The sequence below is a fragment of the Musca domestica genome, unplaced genomic scaffold (assembly GCF_030504385.1).
Source record: "Musca domestica strain aabys unplaced genomic scaffold, Musca_domestica.polishedcontigs.V.1.1 1, whole genome shotgun sequence".
In the NCBI taxonomy this organism is placed as follows: Eukaryota; Metazoa; Arthropoda; class Insecta; order Diptera; family Muscidae; genus Musca; species Musca domestica.
Window position 1 is genome coordinate 13,849,645 of NW_026712114.1, and position 15,411 is coordinate 13,865,055.

Sequence of the window (15,411 nt, forward strand, 5' to 3'; positions counted from 1 at the left end):
AAAATGTTCCCCTCTCCCTCTCTCTATCTCCAATCTCTTCTACTTGCTTTTACTGCTGACCATAAAATAGTCATTGGAAATTTAACCTCCTAATGTTTTACTAACTGGAATTACATCATTTGGGTCAGACAATGAACGGAATGCATCAGCACCATCATCCCGCTACCCATCTCCCTTTTTCTCTGTTGGCAGACATGGTAGAGTGACATCAGACCTACATTGCACAAAGTATTTGGGAATTTTGTTCGTCTTAGATAGAGTCTTAGAAAGTATTGAACGAGACTCGACAACAATGTTTTCCCCAACTGCATTGAAGTATTGTTACGCAAGGACATGCATATGGAGTCATCCAATGAAACATTGTCTCGCAAATTGGCGGAAAATTTCAATCCAACTGGGAAACTGTCATGCAGATGGCTGATGGATGATTAAATGCTTCCCCTGCATTTTTTATTGATGATTTATATTCAAAATCTAACTATAAATTGTAGTTTGGTATATTTTTACAATGTAACGCAAATTGAAGTGGTTGCAAGATATTATGAGTAGTAAAATAAAAGAAAATAATAACACTGTGCTACAAAAAAAAAAAAAAAAAAAAAAAAAAAAAAAAAACAGTAAAGAAAGTCCTAAAGTCGGGCGTGGCCGATTTTATGATACCCTACACCACTTTGCCAATTTATGATACCCTACACCACTTTGCCAACAATTAAATGCTTTTATGGGAGAATTCAATCATACACGCTATGATTATGATTATAATTTAAAATTCAAAAGACTAAATATGCCGAAGCATTTGTATCTTTTAAATTCGAACTTGTTTTGCCCATTTGGTGCAAAATTAATTTGAAATCAGATAAAGATATATATGGGAGCTATATCCAAATCTGAACCGATCTCCATAAAATTTGGCGAAGATATTTCTGAGCTGTATCTGATATATTTCCCTGAATATCGTTGTTACGGTGTGCATATTACGGCTGTGGGTAACAAATACAACAAATCGGATGAACAATATATATATGGGAGCTATAGCTATATCTGAACCGATCTTCACCAAATTTGGCATACTACCTTCTAGACTCAATTCGGTCGTATGTGCCAAATTCCATCCCATTTGGGCAAATATAAGACGTTTGGTGCACAATCAAATATAAATCGGACGAAGTTATATATGGGAGCTATATCCAAATCTGAACCGATCTCGATAAAATTTAGCAAAGGTTTTTCTGAGCTGTATTTAATATATTTCCCCAAATATTGTTGTTACAGAGTGCATATTACGGCTGCGGAGGACAAAAATAACAAATCGGATGAACAATATATATGGGAGCTATAGCTATATCTGAACCGATTTCGATCAAATTTGGCATACTTATTTTCAGGCCTAATTTGGTTGTATGTGCAAAATTCCATACTATTCGGGCAGATATTACACGTTTGGTGCACAATAAAAGGCAAATCGGACGAAGATATATATGGGAGCTATATCTAAATTTTTACCGATTATCTCCAATTTCAATAGGGTTCGTCCTTGGGCCAAACAAATGTTGTTAGGAAAATTTCATCCCAATCGGATAATAAATGCGACCTGCATTTTGTTCACAAGAATACATGGACAGACGGACGGACGGACGTACGGACAGACGGACTGACATGCATAAATCAACGCAGGAAGTGATTCTATGAAGATCATCAAAGGGAACTATGGGTCTATCTCGTTTCCTTTTGCCTGTTACAAACAAATGCACCAAGACATAATACCCTGACCACCTTGTGGCGTAGGGTATAATTAACTTCGGCCGGGTATAATTAACTAATTAACTAACCCTCCACCTAAGGGCAAAGGAAGCATTAGAACCCATTATAACCCACAAATACCAATTTTTAAACAAATTCGTAGGAAAATGTGGCAAAAATAATCAAAATAGCGAATATCGGGAGGTACCGTTATATGGGGACGTGAACTGATACATCTCATTTTCAATACCAACCATCCTAGACACAAAACAAATTGTTCTGCTAAATATTGACGCTCTACGAAAGAAACTAATATGTAGCAGGCTTCTATCATATTCTACTAAATTTAAAGGAGGAATTTGTGTCTGAACCGATATTCGTCAAACTCCATCATATTTGAGCTGATATTACACCTTTTAGGCACAAACAACATGAAATCAGATGAAGATATGTATATCTATATCTGAACCAATTTCCACCAAATTTCACACACTTGTTTCTAGGCTCAATTTAGTCGTTTGGGCCAAATTACATGATATTCGGACTAATATTACACATTAGGTGCTATATCTTAATTATTATTATATGGGAGCTACATATCAATTTTGACCTAAATTTCAATAGGGTTCGTCCTTGAAAAAAAAAACGAATGTTTTGTGCAAAATTTCATCTTTGTTTACAAAAATACATGTCCGTTGCTTACAAAAATACATGGACAGGCAGGTTGGAAGGACATGCATAAATCGACTCAGAATGCGATTCTATGCAGATCGATCTTACCATGTCCGTGCGTCTGTTTGTCTGACGAAAAATCTCCAAGGGTGTTTTTGATATATTCTAAACTTTTCATATCGCAATATTTTTACCCATGAGCAATATCGCTGTACTCCAACCCATTCTAAAATTTGGAAATTTTCAATAAAAAAATGTTCGCATTTTGCCAAGTGATATTGAAATCGGTTCAGATTTGGATATAGCTACCATATATATTTTCGGCCGATTTCACATATTTGTATGTCCGATTCCAATGAAATTCGAAATGAGTGACGAAATTTGGTACAAAAATAAAATTACCAAATTATATTGAAATCGCTTCAAATATTAATATAGTTCCCATATATATTTTCGATCGATTCCAATGAAATTCAGAATGAATTCGGAATTTGGTACAAAACTAAATTTGCCAAATTATTTTGAAATCGGCTCAGATTTGGATATAGCCCCTATACACATTTTTGACCGATTTCGTTTATTTGATGCTCCAAACACGATTCCATACCAATGAAATTTGGAATGTGTGACGGAATTTTGTTAAAAAAATTTTTTCGAAATTATACGGAAATCGTTTAAGGTTTGAATATAGCTTCCATACATATTTTCGGCCGATTTCGTATATTTAATGCACCAAACACGCTATGTATCTCCAATTTTAATAAAACTTGGAATGGGTAACGAAATTTGATCTCAAAATAAATTTGAAAATTATATTTGAAATCAGTACATATTTGGATAGGAGCTACATATTTTCGGCCGATTTCAATGAAATTTGGAGTAAAAATAAATTTTGACCAATTATATTGAAATCGGTCTTGATTATCTCAGGGTTAGCTGAGCCTGGCATACCCGACAGATTTCTTTGTTTACGGCCCTGAAGGAAAAACAAATAAAAAAGTAAATAAGCAGCTAAACTAAATTTCCAAAATTCCGTAGAAAAATGAAACGCATTATACTGGACCTATACGTGGTCCTTCATAGGTAATTTTTTTGTCATAGGCCGATTTTGAATTACAAATACGAATTTTGAAACAATTCCGGCTTATAAGATGTGGACCACAGTCTGTAGTACCCATTACGAACTTCAAATAAGAAAGTGGAAATAATTCCGGCAAATTATCTCGCTAAAATCATCAAAATACCGAATATCGGTAACCTTCTATTTCAATTCGTTCCAAAGTAGCGTGTTAACAACAGACAGAGAGACAGATGGACGACGCCAAGAATATACCAGTAAAGAAAGTCTTAAAGTCGGGCGAGGCCGACTTTATGATACCCTACACCACTTTGCTAATTAAGTAGAGCTCCACATAACAATTAAAAGTTTTTATGGGAGAATTCAATCATACACGCAATGATTACACTTATAATTTAAAGTTCAAAGGACTAAATATGCCGAAGCTTTTGTATCTTTTAAATTAGGAATTGTATTGCCCATTTGGTGCACAATTAATTTGAAGTCAGATAAAGATATATATGGGAGCTATATCCAAATCTGAACCGATCTGGATAAAATTTGGCAAAGATATTTCTGAGAGGCATTTGATATATTTCCCTGAATATCGTTGTTACGGAGTGTATATTACGGTTGTGGGTAACAAATATAACAAATCGGATGAACAGTATATATGGAAGCTATAGCTATATCTGAACCGATCTTCACCAAATTTGACATACTAGCTTCTAGACTCAATTCGGTCGTAAGTGGCATACTCTATCCCATTTGGACAAATATTAGACGTTCGGTGCACAATAAAAGGTAAATCGGACGAAGTTATATATGGGAGCTATATCCAAATCTAAACCGATCTCGATAAAATTTAGCAAATGTATTTCTGAGCTGTATTTGATATATTTCCCCAAATATTGTTGTTGCATCATGCATATTACGGCTGCGGTGGACAAAAATAACAAATCGGATGAACAATATATATGGGAGCTATAGCTATATCTGAACCTATTTCCATCAAATTTGGCATACTTATTTTCAGGCCTAATTTGGGTGTATGTGCAAAATTCCATACTATTCGGGCTGATATTACACGTTTGGTGCACAATAAAAGGCAAATCGGACGAAGATATATATGGGACCTATATCTAAGTTTTAGTACCCATTATGATCTTCCAGTACGAAATTTGCCCATTTACGTCCTGCCTACAGTGTAAATTATGCACGTATGAAAAATTTTAGCCTTCTATCTCAGTTCGTTCGAAAGAAAGCATGATTACAACAGACAGACGGACATCGCTAGATCGTCTTAGAATTTTACGCTGATCCACAATATATATACTTTGTAGGGCCCATTCCAATCGACGAGGCTTGTCCCCAGGCAACATTCTTTGCGTCAATTGAATTTTGTACGGGAACAAATGCAAATCAATGCGAATAATCCGTTGTAAAGTGCACCGTGCCCAACTGCTGAGAACGGCTTTTTTGGGATGTTCTTGGGGACCTCTCAACACTGGCTCGTACGTCAGCGATATTCTCGGCCGATCGCCTTGGTCGACTTTTATATTGCCTCTTTTTTTCGTGTAAACGCTTAATGGTGTTCTTAGAAGGCGCACTTCTCACATTTTTTAACGTTTTAAAAGCACGTTAAGTTTTCAAATTAACTTCTTGTAAATTTCAACTATTTGAAAGCGCTATTGGTTCATGGTAAAAATCTGCTTGGACTGACGCTTCAAACGCGGTATGTCATTAAGCGATGTGACATCTATGTCAAAAGTTATGGCGTTGCCAGATGGGTCCGTCGAATATGGACAACCCTATACGCCACTTATAAGGTCGAGATGTTTTCGAAGAAATAATTTCCCCCATCCTTTCCAAAATGACTTTTTATTTTCAGTTAAGTCCTTTAAAATACATGACAGTGGACAGCTCCAGGAAAATGTCATTCTAAAATCATCAACATCAAACGCTTTTCCATTCCATACCATTCCACCAGTAAACAGACCACGCATCTTCACAAAGTGTGACCCATTCTCCATGGTATATTAACAGCATTGGCTTTCAAAAATAAATAAAACTTATGCCTCCGCCCCCATCCCCCCCCAAAACCCCTTTCCACAAACAAACTGTACACAAAGCAATACACATAAAAGTTTTCCTTCGAGACATTCTTGTATTCAATTTCCATTTAAAAAGAAGAAAAACACTCTTCTCCTTCTACTCTTTCTTGTCGTCTCTATGCATGACCTCAGGAATGACCTTTGTCTACTGTAAAAACCAATAACAACGACGACGACGACATAATTTCTAAATTAATATTGTTTTTCGTCCTTTTTTTAATAATTTAATCATTTTACTTCAAGTGCATGAATAATGTAGACGACGATAAACGATGATGATGACGATGTTTGATGGTGAAGAACAAACATTTTTCGATAACGCGCTCTCCTAAGTTGTATCGATTCTAATACATTATGGCTGATTAATAATGCCCACTCTTGCTCCCGCCCACACTCTCCACCGCCTCCTTCAAACATCCATCCATACTTTTATGATGATAGACTCCACTGAATGACACTGGCTGGCTGGCTGGCTGGCTGGCTTTGGCACTTCTGTTTCGAGCACAAAATAACCAACTAACAGACCCACCCCCAATTGTCAGCACCCTTGTAAGTGTAAAACACGAAACACTGCTGCAGTCGATACTTAATATTTGTATGTTTTTTTTTTCTTTTTTGTTTGACACACAAACCATGTGTGTATACACGTTTGTGTGTGTGCCACTGTCTGTGCACATGTCCGTCCTGTTTTATTTTATTTTTTTTTTGTGCTTTTATTTCTATATGTCACCCTCGTTACAATAATGCATTCCGGCAAACTAGACATCATCGTTGCCGTCGTTGTCGTCGTCATCGTTGTCGGTCTATTGAACATACGGACGGACGGACATTCATACCGACAATATCCCCGCCGTTGAATGGATGAATGATGTAGTATGTCATGGATGCAAGACTGTCTCATACCAGTTCGTTATCATTACATTTGTTGTTGTTGTTTTTGTTTGGATTTTTATGACGAAGAAAAACATTTTTTTTTGCATCACAATGGTGGTGGTGGTAGTGTTTGGATTTCCAACCACCAATAATTTGTCATAGACTGACTCTGAATGATAGTGACGGAAATATTGATTATTATTATCCGAATCGTTAGAATTCGTTAGGAATTTGTTGTAAATTTCCATAGGTTGTTATACCCTACATCACTAGGTGGTCAGGGTATTATGTCTTTGTGCATTTGTTTGTAAGAGGCAAAAGGAAACGAGATAGACCCATAGTTCCTTTTTGATGATCTGCATAGAATCACATTCTGAGTTGATTTATGCATGTCCGTCCGTCTGTCCATGTATTTTTGTAAACAAAGTACAGTTCGCATTTATTGCCCAATCCAGATGAAATTTTGCACAAGTCATTTGTTTGGCCCAAGGACGAACCCTATTGAAATTGGAGATAATCTGTAAAAATTTAGATATAGCTTCCATATATATCTTCGTCCGATTTGCCTTTTATTGTGCACCAAACGGGTAATATCGGTCCGAATAGTATGGAATTTTGCACGTACGATCAGATTGGACCTCAAAATAAGTATGCCAAATTTGATAGAAATCGGTTCAGATATACCTATAGCTCCATATATATTGTTCATCCGATTTGTTATTTTTGTCCTCCGCAGCCGTAATATGCACTCTGTAACAACAACATTTGTGGAAATATATCAAATACAGCTCAGAAATACATTTGCTAAATTTTATCGAGATCGGTACAGATTTGGATATAGCTCCCATATATAACTTCGTCCGATTTACCTTTGATTGTATACCAAACTTCTAATATTTGCCCAAATTGGATGAAATGTTGCACTTACGACCGAATTGAGTCTAGAAGCTAGTATGTCAAATTTGGTGAAGATCGGTTCAGATAGAGCTCCCATATATATTGTTCATCCGATATGTCATATTTGTCACCCACAGCCGTAATATGCACTCCGTAACAACGATATTCAGGGAAATATATAAAATACAGCTCTAATATAAAATATCTTTGCCAACTTTTATCGAGATCGGTTCCGATTTGGATATAGCTCCCATATATATTTTTATCCGATTTCAAAATAATTGTGCACCAAATGGGCAATACAAGTCCGAATTTAAAAGATACAAATGCTTCGGCATATTTAGTCCTTTGATTACCCCCTGGTAAACATTACCATCGTTCTCCGCTAATAAACAAATGTTGTTTTATAAAAACAAAAATAATGGGATTAAGCCTGAAGATTTTTGCAACAACAAAATAGTCCTTTAAACTTTAAATTATAATTATAATCATAGCGTGTATGATTGAATTCTCCCATCAAAACTTTTAATTGTTATGCGCAGCTCTACTAAATTAGCAAAGTGGTGTAGGGTATCATAAAGTCGGCCCCGTCCGATGATTTTGGAATATTGCGATATTTACCTAAGAACAGATATTGCGCTTGTTTGGGTCATCGGTCTACGAGTAGAGTGGATGTCAATAAAACAGCAACCACAACTACACAAGGCATTTTATCTGTTTGGAATTTGGTATTGCAATCAAATATGTATTTTCGAAATTTTTGCAGTTCATATGTTTGACCCAAGGACAAACTCAATTGCTAATAATGATAATCGGTTAAGATTTAGATATACCGCCGATACTTATTGTCGCTCTATTTTAAGTTTATTGTGTGCACCAAATGTGTAATAACAGCACAAATTAAATGCATTTAGGTATGTAAAATTTGGTGAAAAATGGTTACATGGTTTCATATGTAACTATGTGATTGTCAAGTGCGCGAAAGCCGCAAAATACTATATAGTGCAATAATATTCGGTACACGATCGGGCATAAATATATATGGGAGCTGTATCCAAATCTGAACCGATTCCGCTATAACTGGGTAAATTTATTTTTTTTTTTCGAAATTCGGTTACTCATTCCAAATTTGAAGACAGAATATATAACCGATCAATAGGTATGTGCATACAAAATCTAAAATTTTTGAAGGCACAATAAATGTGAAATCAGAAAAATAGTTTTTGGAAGCTATATGCAAATTTGAACCGATCCCTATTAAATTGAACAGAGGCATTTCTATGCTGTATTTCATAGTCTGATAGGCACAATAAACGTGAAATCACATAAAAAAATATATAGGAGCTCTATCCAAATCTGAACCGATCTCTATTAAACTGAACAGAGGTATTTCTATGCTGTATTTAATAATTGGGACTTATATCTATATCTTAACCAATTGTCACCATGTGTCAAAATCCATTCAATTCGGGTTTATATTAAAAATTTGGTGCGCAATGAACTTGAAATCGAGTAAAGATATATTCATGGTGAGATGAAAAAGCTGCAACCAACTTCAGAGTGCTGTCATTTCTAAGCCACTCGACCGACAACTGTTAAAATTATTCCAGTGACAGCTCTTTATATTGTTTACAAGCGTTCAAAAGCATTTTAGTGAGAATCTTCCAGAAAAAAAGTTATTCGTACTGGAATTCGAGCGTTATAGTGTGATTTCTTTATATTTGGCTGGAAAACCACAAGTATCTATCGTTAGAGCACTCCAGCAAGTAAATGTGAATAAATCTTATGTGTCTCGTACCATCGCTCGTAATCCAAATACTGGAAGTGGACGGACGAAAACAGTAACATCAGCAGAAATGGTTCCAAAAATTAAAGAAGCGACTTGATCGAAACTCGCGTCGCAGTGGCTGAAAAATGGCTCGCGAGCTGAATATATCGCAATATTCCATTCGGCAAATATTGAAAAATAAGCTCGGGGTAAAGCCATTGAAATTCCAAAAAGTGCAAGAACTTACACCGCAACAGAAAGGAAATAGATTCAAAAGAGCTAAAGAGTTGATTCGTTTGGCCGAAAATGGTGAACTGCCGAATATGGTTTTCTCCGATGAGAAAACATTCGTTGTCCAGCTGTTTGTAAACAAACAAAATGATCGTGTTTACTTGCCAAAGAGGTCAGCTGAAAATGTGCACCTTCGGTTGGCTACCAGAACTCAAGCGCCGGCCACAGTGATGGTGTGGGCCGCCATAACAGCCAATGGTCGCTCTCCGCTCGTATTAATCGACCGTGGCATCAGAATAAATACCGAATATTATCGCGAAAATATTCTGAAGGGTGTAGTAAAGCCTTGGGCACGCAAACATTTTGGCTGCAGACCTTGGACATTCCAAAAGGACTCAGCACCATCGCAAGAATGGTTACAAAATGAGGTTCCTCGCTTAACAGTGGCCACCAAAATCTCCGGATACCAATCCGTTGGACTACTGTGTCTGGAGTATTTTGGAAAGCAAGGTTGGCACTAAAAAATACCAAAATGCCGATCAACTCAAGCAAGCGCTTCGCCGGGAATGCGCCAAAATACCGCAGAGCAACACTCGGACAGCGTGTGACGGTTTCATTGGCCGTATGACGGCCATAATTCGTGCCAAATTCGAAAAAATCTAAACTTATTCTAAAATTTGATGCTATTTTCAACATTTTTTGCTTTCATTCAATGAAATTTAAAAAAAATGTAAAAATTATGGCGTTTGACTTTTTTGCAGTTTTTTATCTCACCCTGTATTTTGTAGTTTATTCAACTATTTAATTTTAAAATGCAGCATTTTCGTTGTTATGTTTTAATTTATATGGATGTATGTTAAGGTATAGCCTCATATATGAAAAGGTTCCCCGATTTGAGGATTTTCGGCTTATTTTCACATAAGTTTAGAAGTAGAAGTATTTTGTAAATATAAGCCCTTCATAGAAAAAATCCTGAAGATAGATCCATGTTTTCCATAGGCCCCAAGATTATGATTTAATTATGCATTGGATTCTGTATGAATCTGTTATATTTATCTACCAATGGATATATAATCAGCTCAGGTGTTAAACGGTGTTAAACGGGAACGTATAAGCCACACAAGCGATAAAGCATACAAAGAAAAAATAGCTTATTTCCTAATTACCAAGTAATGAATAAGGTTGGCATGTGCGCGTTAAACTTCAAAACCAAGAATTGCAAAAATTGACCAAGAAAAAATAAGAACATACAATAAAATGTTTACTAAAAGCTATAATTCTGAAATGTTATTTTTGTCTTTTTTTTTTTTTTTTTGATGAAACAAAATTGTTTTTTACAATTGCTAGATTTTCTAAATCTGACTACAGTGTGTATTCCAAGTTGTACTAAAATGTACTAATATTGTGATTATTAGGAAGAAGTTCTATACTTTTAACGTAAGAATCATGTATTTCGCACTTTCGTTGTGAAAAACGACAAGGGGAAGTACTAAATGTTAGTACTAAAATGCTCTAAATAAGTAAGAAATACAAATTTGTATGACGTCTAAACATGTTTTGATAAATTAAATGCTTAAAAGAAATTCTGAACTCGGACTGAGATAAGGCAGTATACATATTTTTGCATGTTCGATCGGAAAAATCAAAAATTGGACATTGCCGTGGGGCTCACTCTTTCCGTTCAGATATAGCTATAGCTCCCATATATATTGTTCATCCGCAGCCGTAATATGCACTCTGTAACAACAAAATTTGGGCAAATATATCAAATGTAGCTCAGAAATAACTTTCCTAAATTTTATCGAGATCGGTTCAGATTTGGATATATCTCCCATATATAACTTAGTCCGATTTACCTTTTATTGTGCACCAAACGTCTAATATTTGCCCAAATGGGATGAAATTTGTCACTTACGACCGAATTGAGTCTAGAAGCTAGTATGCTAAATTTGGTGAAGATCGGTTCAGATATAGCTATAGCTCCCATATATATTGTTCATTCGATTTGTAGTATTTGTTAGCCGTAATATGCACTCCGTAACAACGATATTCAGGGAAATATATCAAATTAGGCCTGAAAATAAGTTTGCCAAATTTGATCGAAATCGGTTCAGATATAGCTATAGCTCCCATACATATTGTTCATCCGATTTGTTATCTTTGTCCTCCGCAGCCGTAATATGCACTCTGTAACAACAATATTTGGGGAAATATATCAAATGCAGCTCAGAAATATCTTTGCCAAATTTTATCGAGACCGGTTCAGATTTGAATATAACTCCCATATATATCTTTATCTGATTTCAAACTAATTTTGCACCAAATGGACAATACAAGTCCGAATTTAAAAGACACAAATGCTTCGCCATATTTAGTCCTTTGAACTTTAAATTATAATTATAATCATAGCGTGTATGATTGAATTCTCCCATAAAAACTTTTAATTGTTATGTGGATAATTAATAATAATTATCTACTACTAATTAGCAAAATGGTGTAGGGTATCAAAAAGTCGGCCCCGCCCGACTTTAGGACTTTCTTTACTGGTTTCTATTATAATTGTAATTGTACTCATACTGTAGAGACTTTAACCTATTATCTCCTTACATATAATCCTTAGTCGTCCCGCTTTCTCATTCCAAATATAACTAGAAATCAAAAATATAATTTTGCCGAAGCAGCACTATACTGTGTGTCGTATTAATAATGAAGCTCATTTATGTGTATATGTTACTCATACTTTCGAGTTCCATGCCAAGTTTTTTATACCCTACACCACATAGTGCTAAAAGTATTATTTCTTTGTGCTTTGTTTGTTACATGGAAAAGGAAGCGAGTTAAACCCATAGTTACTTTTGAGAATATTCATAGAATAACTTTCTTAGTCGATTTATCCATGTCAGTCCGCCTGTCCATGTATTTTTGTGAACAAAATGCAAGTTGCATTAGGCATTAGGCGATTGAGATGAAATTTTCCAAATAATATTTGTTTGGCCCAAAGAAATTTAGATATAGCACCAATATATATCTTTAACAGATTTCGGTTTAATTGTGCAGCAAATAACCAATATCAGTCAAAATGACCTGAATTTTGGCACATCCGACCGAATTCAGTCTAGAAGCAAGTACATAAAATTTTGGTGAAAATCGGTTCAGATATAGCTTAGCTCCCATATATATGTTTCATCCGATTTGGGGTTTTAAGTCTTTCACATGCGTAATATGCACTCCACAAGAGTGATATTTGGTACCAGATATCAGATAGAGCCCAGAAACACCTCCGTAAAATTTTATCGAGATCGGATCAGAATAGGATGTAGCTCCCATATATATATTTATCCGATTTCAGGTTTTTTGTGCACCAAATGGCTAATATCAGCCCAAATGGACTGAATTTTGGCACTTCCGACGGAATTCAGCCCAGAAGCAAGTACTTCTGTTTTAAATTTAGATATCAATATTAAACGCGAGCAACGAAGAATACTTCATAAGACTATATGTATTTATACCCTACACCACAAGGTGGTCAGGGTATTATGTCTTTGTGCATTTGTTTGTAACAGACAAAAGGAAAGAGATAGACCCATAGTTCCTTTTGATGATCTGCATAGAATCACATTCTGAGTCGATTTATGCATGTCCGACCGTCCGTCTGTCCATGTATTTTTGTAAACAAAGTACAGTTCGCAATTATTACCCTATCCAGATGAAATTTTGCACAAATCATTTGTTTGGCCCAAGGACGAACCCTTTTGAAATTGGAGATAATCGGTCAAAATTTAGATATAGCTCCCATATATATCTTCGTCCGATTTGCCTTTTATTGTGCACCAAACGTGTAATGTCAGCCCGAATAGTATGGAATTTCGCACATAAAACCAAGTTAGACCTGAAAATAGGTATGCCAAATTTGATCAAAATCGGTTCAGATATAGCTATAGCTCCCACATATATTGTTCATCCGATTTGTTATTTTTGTCCTTCGCAGCCGTAATATGCACTCTGTTACAACAATATTTGGGGAAATATATCAAATACAGCCCAGAAATACATGTGCCAAATTTTATCGAGATCGGTTCAGATTTGGATATATATCCCATATATAACTTCGTCCGATTTACCTTATATTGTGCACCAAACGTCAAATATCTGTCCAAATGGGATGGAATTCGGCACTTAGGACCGAATTTAGTCTAGAAGCTAGTATGCCAAATTTGCTGAAGATCGTTTCAGATATAGCTATAGCTCCCATATATATTGTTCATCCGATTTGTTATATTTTTTACCCACAGCCGTAATATGCACTCCGTAACAACGATATTCAGGGAAATATATCAAATACAGCTCAGAAATGTCTTTGCGAAATTTTATGGAGATCAGTTCCGATTTGGATATAGCTCCCATATATATCTTTATCCGATTTCAAATTAATTATGCACCAATTAAAAGATACAAATGCTTCGGCATATATAGTCCTTTGAACTTTAAATTATAATTACAATCATAGCGTGTATGATTGAATTCTCCCATAAAAACTTTTAATTTTTATGCGGAGCTCTACTAAATTAGCAAAGTGGTGTAGGGTATCATAAAGTCGGACCCGCCCGACTTTAGGACTTTCTTTACTGGTTTAAAAATGGAATACATCGCTTTACATTTGGCACAGACCACTCATAAGTGCCCCCCATGATTTAAAGGAAATACCTTGACTACACTATGCGACAAAAATATTTTTTTCAAATATTACAGAAAAACGCATTAAATTATGAGAGTGGAGCTAAAAGTGGATGGCATATGTGTAGGCGATTTGAAAGTTTATACCGCAAAATAACCTAAATAGAGGGGTCAAGTTACACCCTCTTCCACATTTTTAAAAAATTTTTTGAATAAGATTCCCTGGAGCGAGTCATTGGAAAATATAAGCAAGACAATCGCAATGAATAGAAAACAGGGGGCAGCTTTAAATAGTGGATCTATATTGATAGTCGCGTTTCTTCATGATGAGAAAGTAAAAAATACTCAGAATTAAGATATACCCTTAAATAGGGACTAGAACAAAGCGTGGAGAAACATGACCCATTTTTTTCACCAATAATTTTTGAAGTAATCCTAGGCTCTCAATTTGTTTTTTCTAAACGTTGTATCCTTATATTCGAAACGGTTTTGACTCATACGCATTTTAAGTTTGTTTTTCAAAATGCATTTATTAAGTGTAAAACTTCCAAAAAAAGGAGAAGAAATTAAATTTAGTGAAAAGTGAAACTTTATAACCATCATATCTGATATGATTTATCGCTTATATTATATCGTGTTCTACTGGTAAGCACATGTAAGCGGACGAGCGGAGATGTATAGATCGACTCAAAGACCCTTAACATGTATTGCTGTAAAGAGTTTTTTGTTTTTGAACAATTATTTATTAAACTATTATTAAATAAAGCATGGCTCTACCAAAGGGTAGAAACTCGAATACGAATCAAGTGAATTTCAAAACTATTTTTGAAAAATTAATTCTTTATATAATATTTGCAAAAATGTGATAAAAGCTATATTTCGTGGTGTCAGTTCCTCCAATGACAGTAACCGATTTTCAATCAGGCCTACAATAATTTTCCACCATCCGAACCAATTAAAAATTAAGGGAGTGCAAAATCAAAACCATTGACTGCAGTTTTCGAGTACCCACAATTTGCAAGTATCTAGTATACAATAATAGTAACCTACAACTACAACAATGCTAAAAAAACAACACAATGCGAATATATTACGACATACTCTGCATACATACATACATACGTCGTATGTACAAATGTTCGTTTGTATATAGCCGATAGAAGAGGAGGAGGAAAACCAACAACATGCAGCTCCAAAGAATGTAATGTAAAATAGAAGAATATTTAGAGTATAGCAATGCACTTTTTTCGGGGGAATACCCACACACACACACACATACAGACAGACATGCATACACAGACGTACACAGCATTACCAGCCAACGAGCCAACCAACAAAAAAGGCTATTGACCTCATCGGCATCGACATATATGAAGGGGGTCAAA

The 15,411-nt window shown here is 35.4% G+C and overlaps 1 protein-coding gene across 1 annotated transcript in view; it reads right to left on the reverse strand.

The window, feature by feature from the left end:
* Window positions 1–15,411, reverse strand: part of LOC105261727 (rho GTPase-activating protein 100F-like) — a 74,533-nt gene that overhangs the window by 55,421 nt on the left and 3,701 nt on the right. The gene's annotated exons all lie outside the window — the stretch shown is intronic.